Here is a 19,238-nt window from a genome sequence, read left to right on the forward strand (position 1 = left end):
AATTCATATTCAGGCCTCTGGGGAAATTAAGATGCGCATGCACAGGGCATGATTAGCACAGCTATTGTTTTCTCCCAACAATATAATTTAATGGGTTTTTAGAATTACAGAAAGAGAGACTCCGTGCTGGTTTGAATTGATTATTTACCACAAAGCTTTGAAATATAGAAAGGATAGAAAACATCTCAAGCCAAAAAGGCCAGCGAACAGAGGCGGATGGGCTCGGAGTGAGTGTATCTTACTAAGGAGCTTGGCCAGGATGAACTAACTGATCCAGAGGCCGGCTGGGCACCTCCGGCAGACACAGGCCGGGGCCAACGGGAGCAGAGAGAGGCTTTTTCGCTGCTTGGAAAAGCTCAGTAAGAGCTGCCTTTCCAGGAAGGAGGACATGATTTCATTTAAGACTTAATCATATTACATACCAATCTATTTCCCAGAAGTATCTGAGGCAGATTACATTATTTAAACATAAAAAGAATAAGTAGAAAAATATAACTTTTTTAAAAAAAAGATAAGGAGTCAATGAGAAAGAACAGAGCAGCAGAGTCAAGTCGTTACCACATTTGCAGGGCAAATTTAGTTCTGAGCTTCCTGGCAGCCAAGGGAAAAGTGCTAAATGCACTGGGATATATGGTTCTCATTATCTGATGCCCTGAAGGTAACATATAAGTTTGATTGGATAGACATATTTCCCTCCTCATGCTAAATTTGAGAGCAACTGATTGTGTGGTTACTTATAAAAAGGTCACTTAAGTAAGAGGACTGTCAATGTGTTTAATTAGAGCTTAGCAAAAGATAAGGAAATGTTCTTCAGAACTTCTTATGTCAGCACTCCACAAAAGGCAAACACAAAGCTTCAAGTTGAAACCAAAAAAGCCATCTCTGTGGGGAGCTAAAATAACACAGTCTAGATAGATGTTTTTTGATGATCCTTCTTTAATCCCTGGGGTAACAGTCCTCTAGAACCCAGATAAGCAGGAAGCAAAGGAGACTCTGTCTCACACGGAACTTACAGGAAATTTACAAGATTTCTACAAGAACCTCATCACTGGCCTGATCCCTTTAGTCTTTTCCCCATCCAAACATCTACACATGGCCAAGAAATGAATCCTCCTAAAATATTTACTTCAATGCACCTGTATTTTCCCCACATCCTCCAATGCCTCCTTGCTCCCCACTTGTATCTATTTGCAGCCTCAATTCTTGACACCACCCCACACCAATCCTCCAGCTGACCAGGCTGGCCTTTCCTCACCCCCTTCACATGCCTTATTTAATGCCACCTCCAGTGCTGATGCCATCCCCCAACCCCCCCCCCACCCGGGCTGCCTGTCCTCTGTCTTTCCCCCTCTTCAAATCCTTCTTCCTCCCCCAAACCTTTCCCCGTTGTCCTCCAAGACTAATTTCCCTGTCTCTGCGACCTTTTTGTTGCTCCTGAGAAATGGCTTCCAAACTGCCTGTAAGATGATGTTCCTTCTCCTAAACCCAACAACCCAGGCCCTGCAGGCTACAGAACTTCCTTTCCCCAGACTCCCCACCAGCGTTCAGCACTCCCTGCTTTTGCCCAGACTGTCCCCCTGCCTTTCTGTCCAGCCTCTGCTTTCGACCTGGCAAACTCCTCCTGCCCCAGACTCAGCTGGTCTGAAACCCTTCTGGGATGCTGGGTCCTGGCAGAGTTAGGCTCCTTCTGTCCTCGGCTCCCTCGGCCCCCGCCCCCCGTCCACACTCTTCCCTAACCAGTTGCTGTTCACTGTGGACACTGAGGTTGGCGTCCATCTCCCCTGCCACGCTGGGAGCGCCTTGACAGCAGGTTGGGAGTTGTAGTGGCTTTTTCTTTTCTTGAATCTCCTGTGGCTAGTGGTCCCAGGCCCCACTTCTCTGTGTCCTTTGTGCTGCTTCTCAGCTGCTTGCTGTTGTAGGAAGACCTTTCCCTATCTGTCTGTCTGTCTGTCTGCCTGTCTTGCTCTGTCAGTGGTTTCATTCACCAGAGAAGCCTGGCAAAGAGGTAAGGGAACTGGATCCGTGTGACTAGATAGGAAAAAAGAGACTGATTAAGAGGCTCACAGAACATGAGAGACACAGTCTCTCCCTCAGAGTTGCTTTGGCCCCATCAGCCTCAGTCACCTGGAGCCGGGAAAGGCTCAAGGTCAAAAGGTGCTGAAGCCCAAGAGAGCCTGGGAGCTATGGCTATGACAGGATCGCTCGGGGCAGGGGACACTTCATGGTGGGCTCACGGGCTGGCCCCAGGCTGGGCGAGGTGGGCAGCAGGTCCCTGTCAGAGAGGAGATGGCGCCTGAATGCCTCCACGACTCTGGCCTGCGTCTCCTCCTCATTCTTGTTCTCCGTCAACCATTCAGTCTACACTGTTTTTCCATAGAGCTCAGAAGACGCAGACATTTCAAGCCAGTCATGTTCATGAGGAGGTTTTCCCACTAGTGGCTGAGGGGAGTGTGAGCAAAAGCTGTTCACGGGCACACACTGAATTCTTCTAGTTCAATTGCTGGGCTCATTCTCTTGGGCACGTGGCTTCCCCAAACCATCCGACAGAGGGGCCAATCCTGTCCTGTCGTGCTTTGGGAGTTCACGCTCCGATCCCTCCCTCCCCTCTTGACTGTAGTCTTTTCCTACAGAGTAAGTGTGTGTGCTTTGCTGGCACTGGGCGGAATGTGTGGTTGGGGGCGGAAGCAGTTCCAAAGCTACCAAAAGTGTCAGTCTTCAGCCAAGATGCGAAGGCAAGATGGCTGCCTGGGCGACTGCGCCGGCCGCCCCAGCGGGCATTCCTCAGCCCTGCTGGGGAGAAAACCACTGGGCGTAGTAACCAGAAGTCTTAAAAATGTGTGCATTCTTGGGACTCTCAATTTATTTAGGAATTTATGCCAAATGAATACAGGTGGATGCATCCAGAGATTTAGCTATGTAGACATGCTTCCTAGTATTAATATTATTTAGTGAAAAGTTGGAAACATGCTCAATCATGGATTGATTGATGAATGAAAATATGGTACCCATTCAAGGGAATATCAGCAGCGTAAAGTAGAATAATATTTCTTGGCAGAGAAAAAAAAATGTTCATTCTATATTATTAAATCAAAATGGCATAGAATAAAAACAATTATCAACAATATAATTCTATTTTATTTAAAAATACAGTCATGTGCCACATAATGACATTTCAGTCAATGATGCACACCGCATATGAGACAGTGGCCCCATAAGATTATAACACCATGTTTTTATTGTACCTTTTCTATGTTTAGATATGTGCAGATGCACAAATACTTACCATTGCATTACAAGTGCCCACAGTATTCAGTAGAGTAACATGCTCTACAGGGTTGTAGCCTGGGAGCAATAGGCCACACCATGTAGCCTGGGTATGCAGTAGCCCATCCCATCTAGGGTTGTATGAGTACACTCTACGATGTTTGCGCAATGATAAAAATCACCCATTGATGCATTTCTTAGAGCATATCCTCATCATTAAGTGACGCATAACTATATTTGTATATATATGAATGTATAGAAAAAGGTCTGGAAGGATATTTACCAAGGTGTTCACAGTAGTTATCGTTATGTAATGGAATCATGGTGCTTTTAAATTATAATCTTTCTGCTAATCTGCAATTTAAAAATTTCTAACAATAGAGCTGTGTTGCTTTTATAAAAGGTAAAAAGGCAATAGGACTTATTTTTAATTATTTCTTTAAAAGCTCGACCATGCAGCTGTGGGCTATCTCACTCTTTATTACAAATGCGATCTCCAGATTTTAGGCAACTGCCATCTTACTTGAGTTTCCTGTCTGAGCTGAGAAGCTTTACCCCCGTCACTGCCCTCTCCTCGTCCCAACCCCGTCACAACCAGCTGCTCTGACAGCCCTGACCCTTCCCTTTCGTTCTGAATGTCTGGGTGCCCCATAGCGCTCAGTTTTCCCCAGGGAATCCAACTTGAAAACAAGGTACAGATAAGGGGGCTTCTGGAGATATTACTCAAAGGACCACCCGTGGAATTTCTCTGCTTCAGAGATAGGGGAGTCCAGCAGTAAAGAAAACAGAGCCTGGGTAGTGGAAGTAGCCAGTGGGTACATCAAACAGGAGAGTCGAGGAAGTTGCTTAAATCACAAGAAGTAACAGGCTGACATGAAGGCAGTTAAGACAACGAAGCCAAGAATGAAGCTCCAAGAGTGGGGATTCAAAACAGGAAATGCTGGGTTCTCCATCTCACATTCCTTTTAAGCAAGCCTTGGCATTTTTCTCCAGGCTATAGACAGTCTTAGAGATGCCTCATGGGGACAGACAAAAACGGGGACAAAAGAGTCACTTGCCCACAGAGACCACAGACACTCTCCTGAGCAAGGTACATGTAAAATTACAGGCAAGTGGTGTAAATAAAAACGCCTCAAAGAAGACAGTATGGACTAGACTCTGATTACTATCCTGTGTCCATTCCTCCATTCTTTGATAACAGAACCCCAATGCTATCCCAGGTGACAACGTGCTCGCTCAACTAAAAGACTACATTTTCCAGCCTCCCTTGCAGACAGTGTGGTCAAGAGACTAAATGCTGCCCAATGAGTTGTATAAAAAAAGTATTATGTGGGGCTTCCAGAAAAACTCCTCAGGGAAGCTGGCTCAGCTGGAAGTTTTGCCCACCTGTCCTTCCCCACTTCCTCCTTCCTGCCGTCATGATGGGTGAAGCCCCAGCAGCTGTCCTGAAGCATGCGTGGCCTTAGGATGGAAGCCTTGTCATGGAATGGTGGAGCAGAAAGACAGCAGGAGCCTGGGTCCCTGTCATACCAGCCATGTCTGCCTACCTCTGGACTTCTTTTATATGAAAAAAATGACAGCTTATTTAATTCCCTGTTACTGTGAATTTCCGGCTATACATAGTCGTTCCTACTCCTTGGTGCTACAGTGGGGTCAACAGTTTCTTAGGAGGGAAAAATAAAGGAGGAAAAGGACTTGAAATTCTAAATTGGGTGGGGGGGGCCAAAGAAAGCCAGCAAATACTTCAGAGATTCCTTCTGGGCTTTTATGTGCTATTATTTAAAATCATAAATGCTGGCATTTATGCAACTGAGGGAAGAAATGCTCTTACTCAAGCATTAGCTGAACAGAGCTATGTCAAGTTATTTCACTTAGAAGATGTTTAACACAGGTACTGTAATTGTCACTTAATGGGTCAGGGAACCAAGAGAGACCTGCCTTTGTGTGTTTGGGGGCCCCTCTCTGCAGATCACAAATATTTCCTTTTATGTTTAGGAAATGTAATTATGTCTAATGCAAATTACAAGCCAGAATACCACCACAAAGGTTATTGCTTTTGTGCCAGTTTAGTCCTTTCATTATTTTACAAGCACTGCAGCCCCTAAAGGCAAAGCTTAACTCCCAAGATCCTTTGGAGAATGTTTAATCATGCCCATCTCAGACCTGGTCAGTGAGTGTAACACTGATGTTGGGTAAGGCTTCCAAGGTGGCTTTTTAAATTTTATTTATTTATTTAATTTTTTAGAGACATGCTCTCACAATATTGCCCAGACTTGTCTCGAACTCCTGCCCTTGAGAGATTCTCCCACTTCTGACTCTTGAGTAGCTGGGACTACAGGTGCATGCTACCGCATCTGGCTCAAGGTGGCTTTTTAACCATGACCTTTCCCAAACTGAAGCTTTCTGTTACCTCCCTGTTGCCTCTTTCCTACTTGCCTTTTAAGCTTGTGGTCAGGTGTCCCCTCCTCCAAGCAAAGCTCAATTAGGGCTCATCTCTGGCATTCCCACATTACCTAGTGCTAACTGCTTTCAGGACAGTATCTGCCACCTATTGCCACTTTATTATGCATCAGGCACTGTGCTAATTAGTGCTTTATGTGGAGTATCTCATATAACCCTCATTAACAGTCCTATAAGGTAGGTACACAATCCCTCATTTACAAATGAGAATATAGAGGCTTAGAGAGGCTAACAACTTGCCCCAGGCCTTGCAGTTAGTGCAGTTAGTAAAAGAGGAAGTAATGATTCCAACCCAGTCATCTGGCCCTAGAGGCCAAGTCACACTGTTTTGTAAACCAGTGCAGTCTCTCATTACACTGTGTACTTCCCACCCTCTGCGGTGCCCAGCATCCAGTAGGTACTCAATAAATGTCAGCTGAGTATCTGACTGGTCCAGCTTCAGTTCATTCCTATCCAACTTCACAGACTTGGGTTAAAAATCGCCAGATGAAAGTGAGAATTAGTCTCCATACCCGAAAGAAGCAGCCCCAGAGAGACTTGGTTAAACTGAACTGTGTTTACCGGGAGTGCAACCCGTGGCTGAGGAAGGAAGCCCACTTCAGCCCCTTCAAGATGCATTCTTCATGCTGAGGGACACGTGGTTGGAAAGAGATCCACATGTCCTCCTCGTGATTCCGAACAGAAACAAACAGAACCAACAGCGGCTTGAAAACGTGCAGGGAACAGCACCCTGGAGGCAGGCCAGCCCTGTGCTCTGATTCTAGAGGACAACGGCTGCAGCCCCAGAACGGGATTTGGACCGTGTCCTTGAAGAGGCTCTGGAGACGTGCAGTGGAGATGTGCCTCGGGCTGGGGCCACAAAGGGCCCAACCAATACGGAATTTCCTCAGCTTCACAGAGAAGCGTTCCTGGGAAGAACCGGGCAGAAGTGAACTCTCAGGAGCAATGGAGAGGGCAGGCCTGTCACCACCTCTGCCTTGAGCCCCCAGAGGGAACAACTCCACGGGGCCTTCTGATCTCTGTCTGTCTCTCTCTCTCTCTCTCTGAAACCACCCCGGCCAGCCCCCACCAGCGGGGAGACGGCCCTCCCGGCCCAGCACAGGAAACGCCGCCATGACAGACGGCGATGCCAAGTGGAAAGTGTGGCTTCCAGCAGCAGCACCTGGCCTCCTGGCAACTCCTCAGCCGGGCTTGGAGTTGTGCCTGAGCTTTTTTGTTCCTGATTTTTGACATCTCCCCCACCCCGCTCTCTGCTTTATTTTTTTTTTCCAAACAGCATCCTCTTAAAAGCCTCCCCTTGGGGCCCCGTGAGGGGCTGGAGGAGGCCAGTCCTGAACGGCTGCCCTCTTTTTGCTACGAAAGCGGTCCCTGACTCCTCAGTCAACCACAGGCTAAAACGTAGCCTTCCTGAAATGGCAAGTTTGATTCGTGAAATGAAAATGAAATCCCCTCTCCTCCTGCAGCCTAGTGAGGCTGCTTTTGTTAAGGTTGTGCATTGTGGGCAGCTGTCCGGCTCCACAGCGAGCATGGGGCAGGATCACCGTCAGTCTTACCAGTGACCACTGTGAGACGTCAGCATCCTGAAGAGGAACCAGGCAGACTGGGGACACACAGACCCACCCCCCTGCCAGCCAGGAGCAGGTTGGACCAGAGACGCACCACCTCCTTGGTGTGTTCCTTCTTTCTCACCCATTGCAGCCACAGTCACCAAGCTGTGTAAATTGTGTGTCCGCAACAGCTACTTTCCAGCCTCCTCTGTGTGCCAAGCACGGAAGGCCAGGCTTCAACGTCTCTGCTCTGGGATACTATGACAGCTCCCCATCTCTCCTCCCTCATCTCTCCTCCATCCTGCAGCCCTAAAACACGATGGGATCGTGTCTCTCCCACCACTTAACTCCTCAGCACCACAATCTGACCCAATCTACTTTTCCATCCTCATCCTCACCTTGACAATTCCTTCCTCGCCCTACTTGTTTTCTATCCCTTTGAGAACCATACCCCGTTGACACTTTCAGGAGTTTGTGCAGTTGTCCCCACATTCTCACTTGGCTTGCTCCTCATTCTTCAAAATCCAGTTCAAGGCCGGGCGCGGTGGCTCACGCCTGTAATCCTAGCACTCTGGGAGGCCGAGGCGGGTGGATCGCTCGAGGTCAGGAGTTCGAGACCAGCCTGAGCAAGAGCGAGACCCCGTCTCTACTAAAAATAGAAAGAAATTATCTGGCCAACTAAAATATATATATACAAAAAATTAGCCGGGCATGGTGGCACATGCCTGTAGTCCCAGCTACTTGGGAGGCTGAGGCAGTAGGATGGCTTAAGCCCAGGAGTTTGAGGCTGCTGCAAGCTAGGCTGACGCCACGGCACTCACTCTAGCCGGGGCAACAAAGCGAGACTCTGTCTCAAAAAAAAAAAAAATCCAGTTCAACATCATCCTCCCGGGGATGGAGACCACCAAAGTATACCCTCTGCCTGCTCCAGGCTAAATGAATCCCTTCCTCCTTTGAATTTTACAACCCTTAATTCCTTTTGTTCCTCCCCCAATAGATTAGGAGGTCTATGAGTCCAGAGCCTAAGTGTGAAGTCATCTGTGTAACCCCAGCACCAAATATGGCACCTGTCCTATATAGAGTTGGGCAGTTTTGCAGAACAAATGATAGTAAAGGGGAAGTGTGGACTGTGGGCACAGGTACTAACCTAGGAGCCAGGCTCAGGTGAAGGAGGGAAACTCACCTGAGACACCCAGAAAGAGACACCTCAGGCATAAGCCCCTCACCAGAGGTAGGTCTTTGGGGGATTACAAGTCTCATTGGTGAACTTGAACTTCAGAGCCTTCCCACCTTCCCTGGGTCAGACCTCACGCGTTCCTGAGTCACGCCTCTCCCATTTCTGAACTTGCTTCTTCAAACATCGTCTCCACCCTGACCTGCTCACATGGCCCCTATTCCCAGTTGCTTCCTGGCTGTGGGTTTAGTGCTGGTAGAATTAACCATGGCCTACACCCTGCCTCCAATCAACTCAACTTCCAGAAGAAAATGCCTGAGATCTCTCGCTATCAGGTATTCTTCGGAAGACATGACCAATACTTTACTTCACTTGTAGGTCGAGTGGCTTCAGGCTTTCACTATGTAGCACTACTGGGTTGGGGGAAAGGACAGGATCTGGCCCCCTCTGTTGCTACTCTGCCACTTCATCTTGATGGAAACCGAACTTCAGCTCCTCCATTTCCATCACCTCTGACAGCTGATCAGTAACCGGATCACGTTGTCTCACTTTCACTGTCATACACATCCATTTCCCCCTCCCATTCCTGCGTCCACTGCCCCGGTAGGTCCCCACCATCCTTCATCTGGGCTACTGAAGTGACTTCCTAAGAGTTGGCCTCCCAGCAGCCAGTCTCTCCCTCCCCATCCAGTCTTCACATTGAGCCACTTATCTTCCAAAAACATAAGCTGATTATGTCACTCTCCTGCTCAAAATCCTTCAGTGGCTCCCCACTGCCTACAGAATAATGTTCACACGACTTCAATTGCCATTTAGGATCCCCTAACAACTTAATCCCAACAGACTTTTATCACCTCACCTGCCTACAAGCACCAGACCCTCCTTCCCAACAGAATTATCACTGCTCCTTTCAATCCAGATGAAATACTTCCTCCTTTCCAGGCCAAATTAATCCCTCCATTTGCAGCATTTCCACGACACACAGTTTATGCCTTAACCGAGCGCTTCTTTACTCTGCCTGTTCCTATTACACATTTGGTTGCTTTTGCGGTGGACAGGCCCTGCCGGATTGCAAGTTCTCCAGGCCAAGAAACTTGCCTCGCTCACCTCTGTAACCCTCCATGCTGCCTTGAGCACAGTGCATCAAAGAAATTCTGAGTCCTGTTTAAATAGGTTTATGTAGGTTTGGAAGCCACGGTGGTCAGGATCATGGTATGAGGCAGCTCTGGATGAGAAAACGGCTCTTAAGGAGTTCACAGTGTATTTGAGATAATACAGGTAAATGTCCAGACACTGAAAAGCCACAAAGTAATGTAAAGAAAAGCAATGTTCTTCAAGCATGCATGCAAAAGGAAGCAGAGATTGCACCCAACTTAGACAGCACAGACAGGCATTTTCATCCCATGACTCTGAATCACACATTTGGGATTTAAAATACTTTCGCCTTTGCTTGGAGAAACAGAGACTCTGAAACGTCTTCATAGGGTTGCACGTGACAGGTAGATTGCATCATTGTAATTGGTCCACGCAGGGGACTCTCCTGAGGCAGCACAGCCGAGCAGTTATGAGCCAGACCCCCTGCATTCAATCCCCGCTCTGCCACCTCCTGGTTGTGTGACTTTGAGCAACTACTTAACCTCTTTGTGCCTCTTTTTTTTTTTTTTTTCTCCTGTAAATGGAGAGGATAATATATGGCTGCTTCACTGGATCTTTAGAAAAATTGAGTTAATATACATAAAGTGCTTAGAACAGAGTGTCATCATTGACTATTATTTTTAACTGTACCAACCTCCCAGAGAAACAGAGGGACAGATAGGCGGCCTGGCTGAAAAGCACTGGTGCAATACCACGTATTGAGACACTGCTCTTTCCTTCCCATTGTTGTTAGGATCTACCTTGCAATGGGCAGCGTTTTATTTTTCTAAAAGTGGCTACCATGTGTTAAGGGCTTACCTTTTCATAGAGTATATCCACAGATCTTGGATTCAGAAAGGACACGACACAGCCGTAAAGAGCTTAGACTCCAGAGCCAGGCTGCCTGGATTTTTTTGTAGGTGTCTCCAGTACGTGACTTAACTTTCCTGTATCTCAGTTTTCTCGCTTGTAAAAAGAGGATAGTAACAGTTTCTACCTCCTCTCACCATTGTGAGGATTCAGTTGACATATGTAAAATGCTTAGAAAAGTGCTTGGGATGCTGTTAATACTCAATGAATGCTGTTATTCTTATTTACTAAACAGATACTAGTACCTACTATGTGCCAGGCACTGTGCTAGGAGCTTGGGACCCAGCAGCAAAAAGGCAAAGTCCCTGTCCTCTGGAGACGTAGGTGCTATGATCATCCCAATTGCTAAACTGAGGCTTACAGTGGTTAAAGTGCCCTAAGTTACTTGCTAGTAAGTGAACAAACTGGGGTCTGAACCCAGCCCGGCCAACCAGGGGACTACCCCTCTCCAACACGGAGCCCTGGGGCGTCAGCTTCCACTCCTTAGGAACCCTAGATACCCTGCCCCTTGTTTACAGAATTAAAATCTGAACTCCTTAGGTTGTCATTCCAGACATGTCAACCATGGTACCATCAATGTCACACTCCTTGATGTGGGAAGCAGCCCCAGGCTGATCCACAATCAAGATAGAGCCAAAAATTAGACCATGGCTGGGCACCTGACCCAAAAGCCATCCACCTGCAGGCTGAGCATGACCTAAACGTGGCCAGCACCAACACTCTGTCCAGTGAGGATAATGGTGACCAGTTAAGCCAGTCAGACTCAGTCTCCCTGTAGAATGCAAAGATAAAGCTTCAAAGGGAAGCAAACCAACAGGAATCGGGAGCAGGAAGAAGCAAGCAGCCGAAGAGATGCAGAGAGCACGAGAGGAGCAGCATCTGCACTGCACAGGGGAAGATGGTAAAGCCCAGGTGCTAAAGAAGAGACCTTGCATCCAGGATGAGGGTGAGCCCCATGATGTCCCTGTCCATCTATGGACCCTGCATCCTGACAAGATGCCCTGTTACCCAAGAGAATTCCGGAGAGTCTCTGCTCCCTCCGGCTGTGTATAGCCATTCAAGACACTCCAATCCCAACCTACGTGTCCTGCTTTCTCGTCCACTTCTGCTCCACTGATGCTCCTGGGCCCTGAACATGCCATGAACATTCTCTCCCCCACCTCCAAACCCTTCAGCCCAGCCACACACACCCTCTGCCTGACGGACAGATGTCCCAACACAGCTCCTAGCACACTGCGGGCCCGCTACTGCATTCTACCACATACCCAATAAACGTGACAGGCCTTCTGATAACACAAAGTACCACAGGGCTGGAGCAGTAGTTCTTAACCCTCAGTCCCAGGGGCAGTTTTGTCTCCCAGAGGACATCTGGCAATATCTGGGGATACTTTTGGTTGTCACAACTGCAGGGGGATGTGCTGCTGGTATCTAGTGGGTAGAGGCCAGGGATGTGCTAACTGTTGTACGATGCACAGGACAACCCACCACAACAAAGAATTACAAGGCCCAAAATATCGACAGTGCCAAGGTTGAAAGACTCTGGGCTAGAGCTATAAGGAAATTTAAAAGAAACAAGATTTGGGGAATACGATTAAAACAATAACGCATTTTTAGAAATCAAATAACTAAAGCATATTTCTCTGAGCACTGCTCATGATTTTAGATATATTACAGTGAAACCCTAGTCTCAAGTCCCTTATTAACACTGATTTGGATATAAGACAACCAACAATTGGCAGCAAACACACTCCGGCCTTCCACTCACCTCTCACTAGCAATAATGTGACCTTGTATTTTATAGAGTGCAGTTGTTTTGACCCCACGGGTATCACTGCAGCAGTGTTTGATTGTAGTTCCACAGTGTTGGCAGAGACAGTGAGCAAGCTAATGCCATTCTGGCCAGTCTGACAATTTTTTGTCCAATCTATGGGGCTTCATTTAGATTGGTCCTATCCAGCTTCTTTTTAACCTCAACGACATTTCTCCCTTCATGTTGGTTAAGAGCACAGGCTTTGGAGGAGGCCATGGCCAGACTGTACTCTCAGCTTTGGAGGGGTCTGTTCCATCAATCACTGCACACTCAGTGCGTGAAAAGGGAGGGTGCTCAGGAGACAGCCGTGGAATGAGTGAATACACTCACCCTCTGTTGCACCTCATTCAACCTTAAGTTTCCTTATCTGTAAGACAGAGCAAATAGCACCTAGAATATCAGGTTGTTGCAAGAATTAAATGAAATGAGACCATGCATATCAAACTCCAAGCCCAGAACTGGACAAGCAGCTCAATAAATGGCTTCTATCCCTCCATGTTTACAACTACTAAAAGTTTGTGGCTGTTTCGGAATCTGGAAAGGTACCATAATTTTCTCCCCAAATCGTCCATTCTTCAGTGAAGCACTATCAAGGCAGAGGAAGCTGTAATATAAAGCACTGAGAAACTAGGTTTGTTTTTCTAAAGCTAATTAAAACTCGAAGTTCTGCCATGATTTCCAAGCCAAGTTTATGCTCACATATGGGCTTCCCATTTTAAATTTTAATTTGATTGTGCACCTCTCAGTCTAGCAACAGGAATGGGTGAGGGCCAGTATCCTGTCTTTTTAAATTTTCTCAGCACTACCTGCCTACTGCAGGTGCCTAATATATAGTAAATGGACAAAGGAAAGAACTTAGGTTTTAGTTACTGGGTTTCCTAAGGGTGAAGACTAGTTATACAAATATGACAAAAGTATCTGCTTGTACTCTGGTTCACAATTGAACATAAAGCTATCAGGGTGAAAGGGTTTCATCGTAGCATCAACTCTTCACATGCAACCTTGCAGACCTCAGGGCTGCTGAGGGAATTTCCATAAGGCCGTGTCCATCGGGACACAACAGACATGAGGAAGCCGGCTGGCTGAAGAAAGCAGGCAAAACAGCCGGCTCCAGACCAAGCTGCGTTCAGTTCCAGGCTCTACCACTTTCTAGTTGGGCGATTTCAAGTCTCAATTTTCACATCCATAAAAGCGCAATAATATACCTGCTGCTATGGATTGAACTGTGTCCCTCCCAAAATTCCTACTTGACATCCTAACCTCTGGTACTTCCTTATTTGGAGAGAGGGTCTTTACATAAGTAATCAAGTTTAAACGAGGTCATTAGGGTCCTGGTGTCCTTATCAAAAGTGGAAATTCGGAGACAGACACACACAGGAGGGATGCCATGTGAAGATGAAAGCAGAGATCAGGGTGATGCTTCTACAAGCCAAGGAATGCCCAGGATGGCTAACCAACCACCAGAAGCTAGGGGAGATCTGGAACAGTCTTCCTCACAGCCTTCAGAAGAAACCAGCCTTGCCAACACCTTGATTTCACACTTCTAACCTCCAGAACTGTAAGAAAATAAATTTCTGTCACTTTTAGGCTACTCAGTTAGTGGTACTTCATTACAGCAACCCTGACAAACTAATATAGCTGTCTTGTAGGGTTAAAATAAAGGAATAAAGGTAGAGTTTAAAAGATATAAAACACATTCCACAGTTCATAGTAGGTGGGCAAAGTTGGCAGCTGCTGTTACTATTATTTATTAGAATATCACAAAGTGAACACCACAGAGGTATCAGAGACATGTGTATGTTAAACACAGGAAATACCATACTGTCTGATATGGCAGTGATAAGGCAACCCCTGAAATGCCAATTTCCTCTTTTTCCAATGAGAAAATCAAGGGAAAAACCCTGATATAGACAAAATAGCCAAATATCTACTTAAAATATTTAATTTAGTTACATGTACACATGTAAAATCACATGGTATACAAAAGCATATATTGATTTAGAAGTCATGCTTTCTCCATTTTCATATTTCATGAAGTAATTTTATTCTAATATCAGTTTTTGTCATTTCTAGAGCCTTTTTTGAGTTTGTTTTCCAGAGAACTTCATCTCCATCTCCATTTAAGTTACTTAAGATGCAGCACTTTTGAATCTGTGTGTTGCTAACATGAAAATTTTACCTCAAGCTGCAAATATTATTTTCACATACCATTATAATTTATCTCTTTCCCTCATTTGTACTTACATGTACATTCACAAGCTTCACTGTGTAACCACTGACTGTATTGCTTTGTAACATGATTTCTAAAAGGCACATTTATAACCAAATCTAACACTTGCCATTGTGAAGTCATGCTCGAAGAAATAATCCTTAAATCAGTGCTGGGAACCTCTGTAACCACTGAAAGCTAACTTTGATTTAGGTCGTTTCAGGCTAATGTGGTTTTTCAAAATAAAAATTGAAAATGAATCCCATCATATGAGGGAACTTGAAGGACTTGAATATAAGCCAACTCCTTCTTTTCTGAGGGGCAATTCTGGAGGGAAAACCCATCACTTTAAGTTCAGACTATATGCAGTTTGTGTACCATTGGCTTTATCAATTCAGATGCTCTTTCCTATGTCCCACTGATTCTCTTCCTTCAAGGCCAAGTTCAAATTCACTTCCTCTATGAAGCCTACCCACCACAGACACACAGTTGGAATAAATCTCTCATCACTTAGCTCTCACTGTACAAGTATATATAGCTCATGGCTTTTCTCTAGCCCTGAGGCCAGGCCCTTGTCTTAATTACCCACACATGGCTGCATGTGTACCGTGAACAGTAAGTTCCTTTTTAATTTAATGCATAAGAGGAAATAATTTGATTCTTTTCTCCTGATTATAAAAATAGTACATATTTATTGTAAAAAATTCAAATTCTATAGGAATGTTTTAAGAATAATTGTATCTTCTAAAACTCCCCTGCTATTAAATTTTTGGCATATAACTTCCAGAATTGTTACTGTGTGCACACATGCATGTTCATACATGTGCATATACATACATATACCCCAGACACATTTTTAAACAGATAAGAATCATGCCATAACATGTTGTTTTAAAACCTGCTCTTTTCACTTAATCATGCAATCTTCCTTTGTAAAAAAAAAATATAGATTTATATTATAATTTTTAGTGGCAATATGGTATTAGAATATCAAAATTTACTTAATCATTCTCCTACTGTTGGACCTTTAAGTTGTTTTATGTTTTTTATAATCATAAGCAATGAAAAGCCTGGAAATGCAGCTTAGAAAAATGACCATTTCTTTAGGATAAATTCTGAAAAGTAGTATGCTAGTTCAAAAGGGTATACTTAACATCAGTTTTAGTTACTCCCAGCAACAATGCAAAAGAGTGTCTATTTCTCTGAGTCCTCACCCACATTAGTGCTATCAACCTTGTTAATCTTGGCCAAAAGGAAAGGACAAAAAAAGAACAGTTCATTGTTTTTATTCCCATTTTTAAACTAATGAGTTTGGGCATCTTTTTGGTAAATCCAATCATACAATTGTTTATTGTACAACACTTCACAATTATTTGCATCTTATTGAATATATTTGAATAATATAAAGCATAATTATTTATTGTATTGTCTATTATATTATACTATATACTTATTAATTTCTTAATAAACATTTGCAGAATAATAACAGCCAATACTGACTACGTGCAAGGTGCCATTCCAAGCACATCTTGGCGTGGACCTACCTCCTCTAGCACCTGGGTGCATTTCTCCCACCCCTGTCCCCCACTGGTTAGGTGAAGGATCGCTTTTGGTTCGAAAAGGAATCTATATAAGCATGTTTAAACTATCATTACATTTTAAAAGGATGTTAATATTTTTTAAACTCTTTACATACGTTTTCTCATTTTATTCTCACAACAATCTCATGAGGTTGGCACTATCTATTCCAATTCATGCTTTACAGATGAAGACACTGAGGCCTGTACCCAGAGACACAGATTTAAGAGGGGTGGTCACAATCTGAAACCAGGTTTTTTTGATCCCAAAGCTTCCATCCTTAACCACTACACCAAACTGCTAGTAACAAGAGCCACTGTTAGGGACGGACACTTAATGTCCCCCAAGAGAAGTAGCAGTTGGTACACAAGGCCCATCAAGGCGGCCTTGATCTCTAAGTCAGCAAGGACACTTCAGCCTTTAAAATAAAACAGTAAGCATCAAAGATGAAACTGCATGCTTCCACCACAAGCTTTGACCCCTCAATCAGACACAGAAGAGTCTCTGAACCAGAAAGGGCTGGCCAGTGTCACCGTAGGAGGTGGACTGTCCTGCAGCAGAGGTGGAGAAGCCAGGCAGCGGCAGCACCTGCATCGGGTGGGCTCATTCTGTTTAGAAACCTAGACTAAGACCCTTTGTCAGCCAAGCAAAGAGAACCGGACAGAAATCTATGGAGAAAAACACTAAAGTGTTCACAGAGGTTATGTGATTATTGAAGAGTATAGAATTACTGGAGATTTGGGCTTATCTATATCTTCTAAAGTTTCTATAATAAACACTTATTACTTTCAAAGTGAAAAAAAAAAACAAAACAAGAAGTCAATTTTCAAAGTTCCTCCCACCCAGCATCAAAGATCGGGGATGGGTACACAGCTGGCTGTGACTCCAGTGACCCAGCTCATCCCCAGGCCCCGCACAGCATTAAAGGTTGGGTATCAGGAGCAGAGACTGAGCCCTGCCTGCTGGAACATATGCCTCTCAACTGTTCCACTCCATCATCGCTATTTCATTTAACTGGGGAAAAAAAGTGTTTGAGTTCAATTGCTACCTAGTGTGGTAGGCTATTACTTAATATTAAGAGCTACTGTTTATCATGTATTGTCTGCATGTAGGACTCTATGCTAAGCAACTTCAAATTATCTCATTTAATCCCTCAACAACTATGAAAATTAGGTACCATTATTTTCATTTTACAGACAAGGAAACAGAGGGTCAGAGGAGTAAGCTACCACCCCAACCACTCATGACCAGTAAATGAAAGAACCAGGCTTCAAACCCCAGTCTGTTTGACTCCAAAGTCTTCAACCTTTATGTCTATACAATTCTGTCCTTCTAAGGGGCTGATCTGTAACATTTATAAAGAATGCTTATGTGTTAGAAGAGGTCTTCCAAATGACCTGGGGCTGGGATGAAAACCTCCATCTAGGAAGTTGCCAGATATGAGGTCATAGGTCACAACTGTGAAAACCAAATAAATTACATTAAAAACAAAGGTAAGATAACTATGTGAGGTGATGGATATGCTAATTAGCCTGATTATGGTAATCATTTCACAGTGTATACAGATATCAAAACATCATTTGCATACTGTAAATATAAATAATTTTTATTTGTCAATTATATCTCAGGAATGCTGGAAAATTACATTAAATTAAATTAAAAATAAGATAATGAACATAGTACTCAGAACTCATCACTTCCTAATTAATTTACTTCATTTTACTACTAAGTATGCTCTTATACCTGTGTGGTGGAAATAGTATATAATAGTGTGTTGTTGAACATCTTTTCCCAACTCCATGTTCTACAACATCTCATTTATAGCTTAAAATTGGCTATGGTGGGTATTTACACCCTGGAAATCAGCAACCACCACAAATCAGGGCTTAATTTATTGTTTTGTTGATTGTCTAGATTTTAGAAAGTGACAAAAAATGTTAATAATGTAGATTAAACATGAACTGTGCCATCTTTGTAACTGTTATGTTGTGAATAGCACAAAAAATTGAGGAAATGTTCTTTTAGTATTTAAAAACTATTATCTGCCTCACTCAAGAAGTATCTCACATCATTGACAAATGAATAAAATTCTAATATACGTCTTTGATGTGTCCTTCATGTTGGAACTGTACTCATTCATCAGTGATGTGAGCAACCTCTTTGCTGAATCAAATTGTAATCAAGTGTTTATTTGTGGTCTGATTTTGTCACACTGTGGTTGAATTGCAACCACAGGTTGGCTATAGATACAACAGTTCAGTAAAAATAAATGAAAGCATTCTGTAATAATCAGTTCATTACGGGAAATTTACAATAGAATATGCTGCATTTTTAAATATTATTTGTAAGTTGTGAGCTATACATCTTTTATATGAGTAAAATTTATAATAAACTTTTTTCCGGAGAGTTAGTTGCTAAACATCTAAAGCACACCACTGGGTAGAACTACGGACAACCTACAAGACTCTTTTAGTGACAAATTCTCAGAAATTTCCAGAACTATGGACAAGGTCCTCAATGATCCCATGGAACCCCCAGGAGAGTGGTATTTCAGACCTGGTACCTTCTTGAAAACATGTGTCCTAACTCCCAACTTCTTAAGGTCATTTGAACTCTGGGTCCATCTTTCAGAGAGCTAACCACGGATCACCTGATAAAATTAGAAACTCTGCCCTGGAGTGAGAGCTCCAAACAAAATAAGCTTTCTGTAACATAAAGCATTCCTGAACACCTGGGACAATATCAAGCACAGCCTGTTCTTAGTCATGTGTGAGTACTTCATTGTTGTGCCCATCAGGTGACATTGCCAGTTACCAATTCACATGTCGATCTCCCCTGTTGCCCATGAGAGCCATGAAAACAGGGGTGTCTCTTATTCATCCCTTGCCCAGTCAGAGTTCGGTCAACGTCCTTGATGCCTAAAGAGACAGAGATTGAGAGGGAGGGAGGGAGGGAGGGAGGATCCCCTTTAAAACTCTGGTGTTGGCAGAATTTACATCTGTTTCTCTGTTATTAATATTGACGTCTTTCCTGTACAGCTCAGGAGCATGTTTTAATTGTGACGCCGTATCCAAATACACAATAGCAATAGCAAGTCACCTGGAAAGGTCATCCAGTTTTTCCAAATATCCTACATACACTTGTTACTCCTGCTGTGTAAGGCACGTGACCATCATGACCAATGAACAATAA

The sequence above is a fragment of the Eulemur rufifrons genome, chromosome 6 (assembly GCF_041146395.1).
Source record: "Eulemur rufifrons isolate Redbay chromosome 6, OSU_ERuf_1, whole genome shotgun sequence".
Classification (NCBI taxonomy): domain Eukaryota; kingdom Metazoa; phylum Chordata; class Mammalia; order Primates; family Lemuridae; genus Eulemur; species Eulemur rufifrons.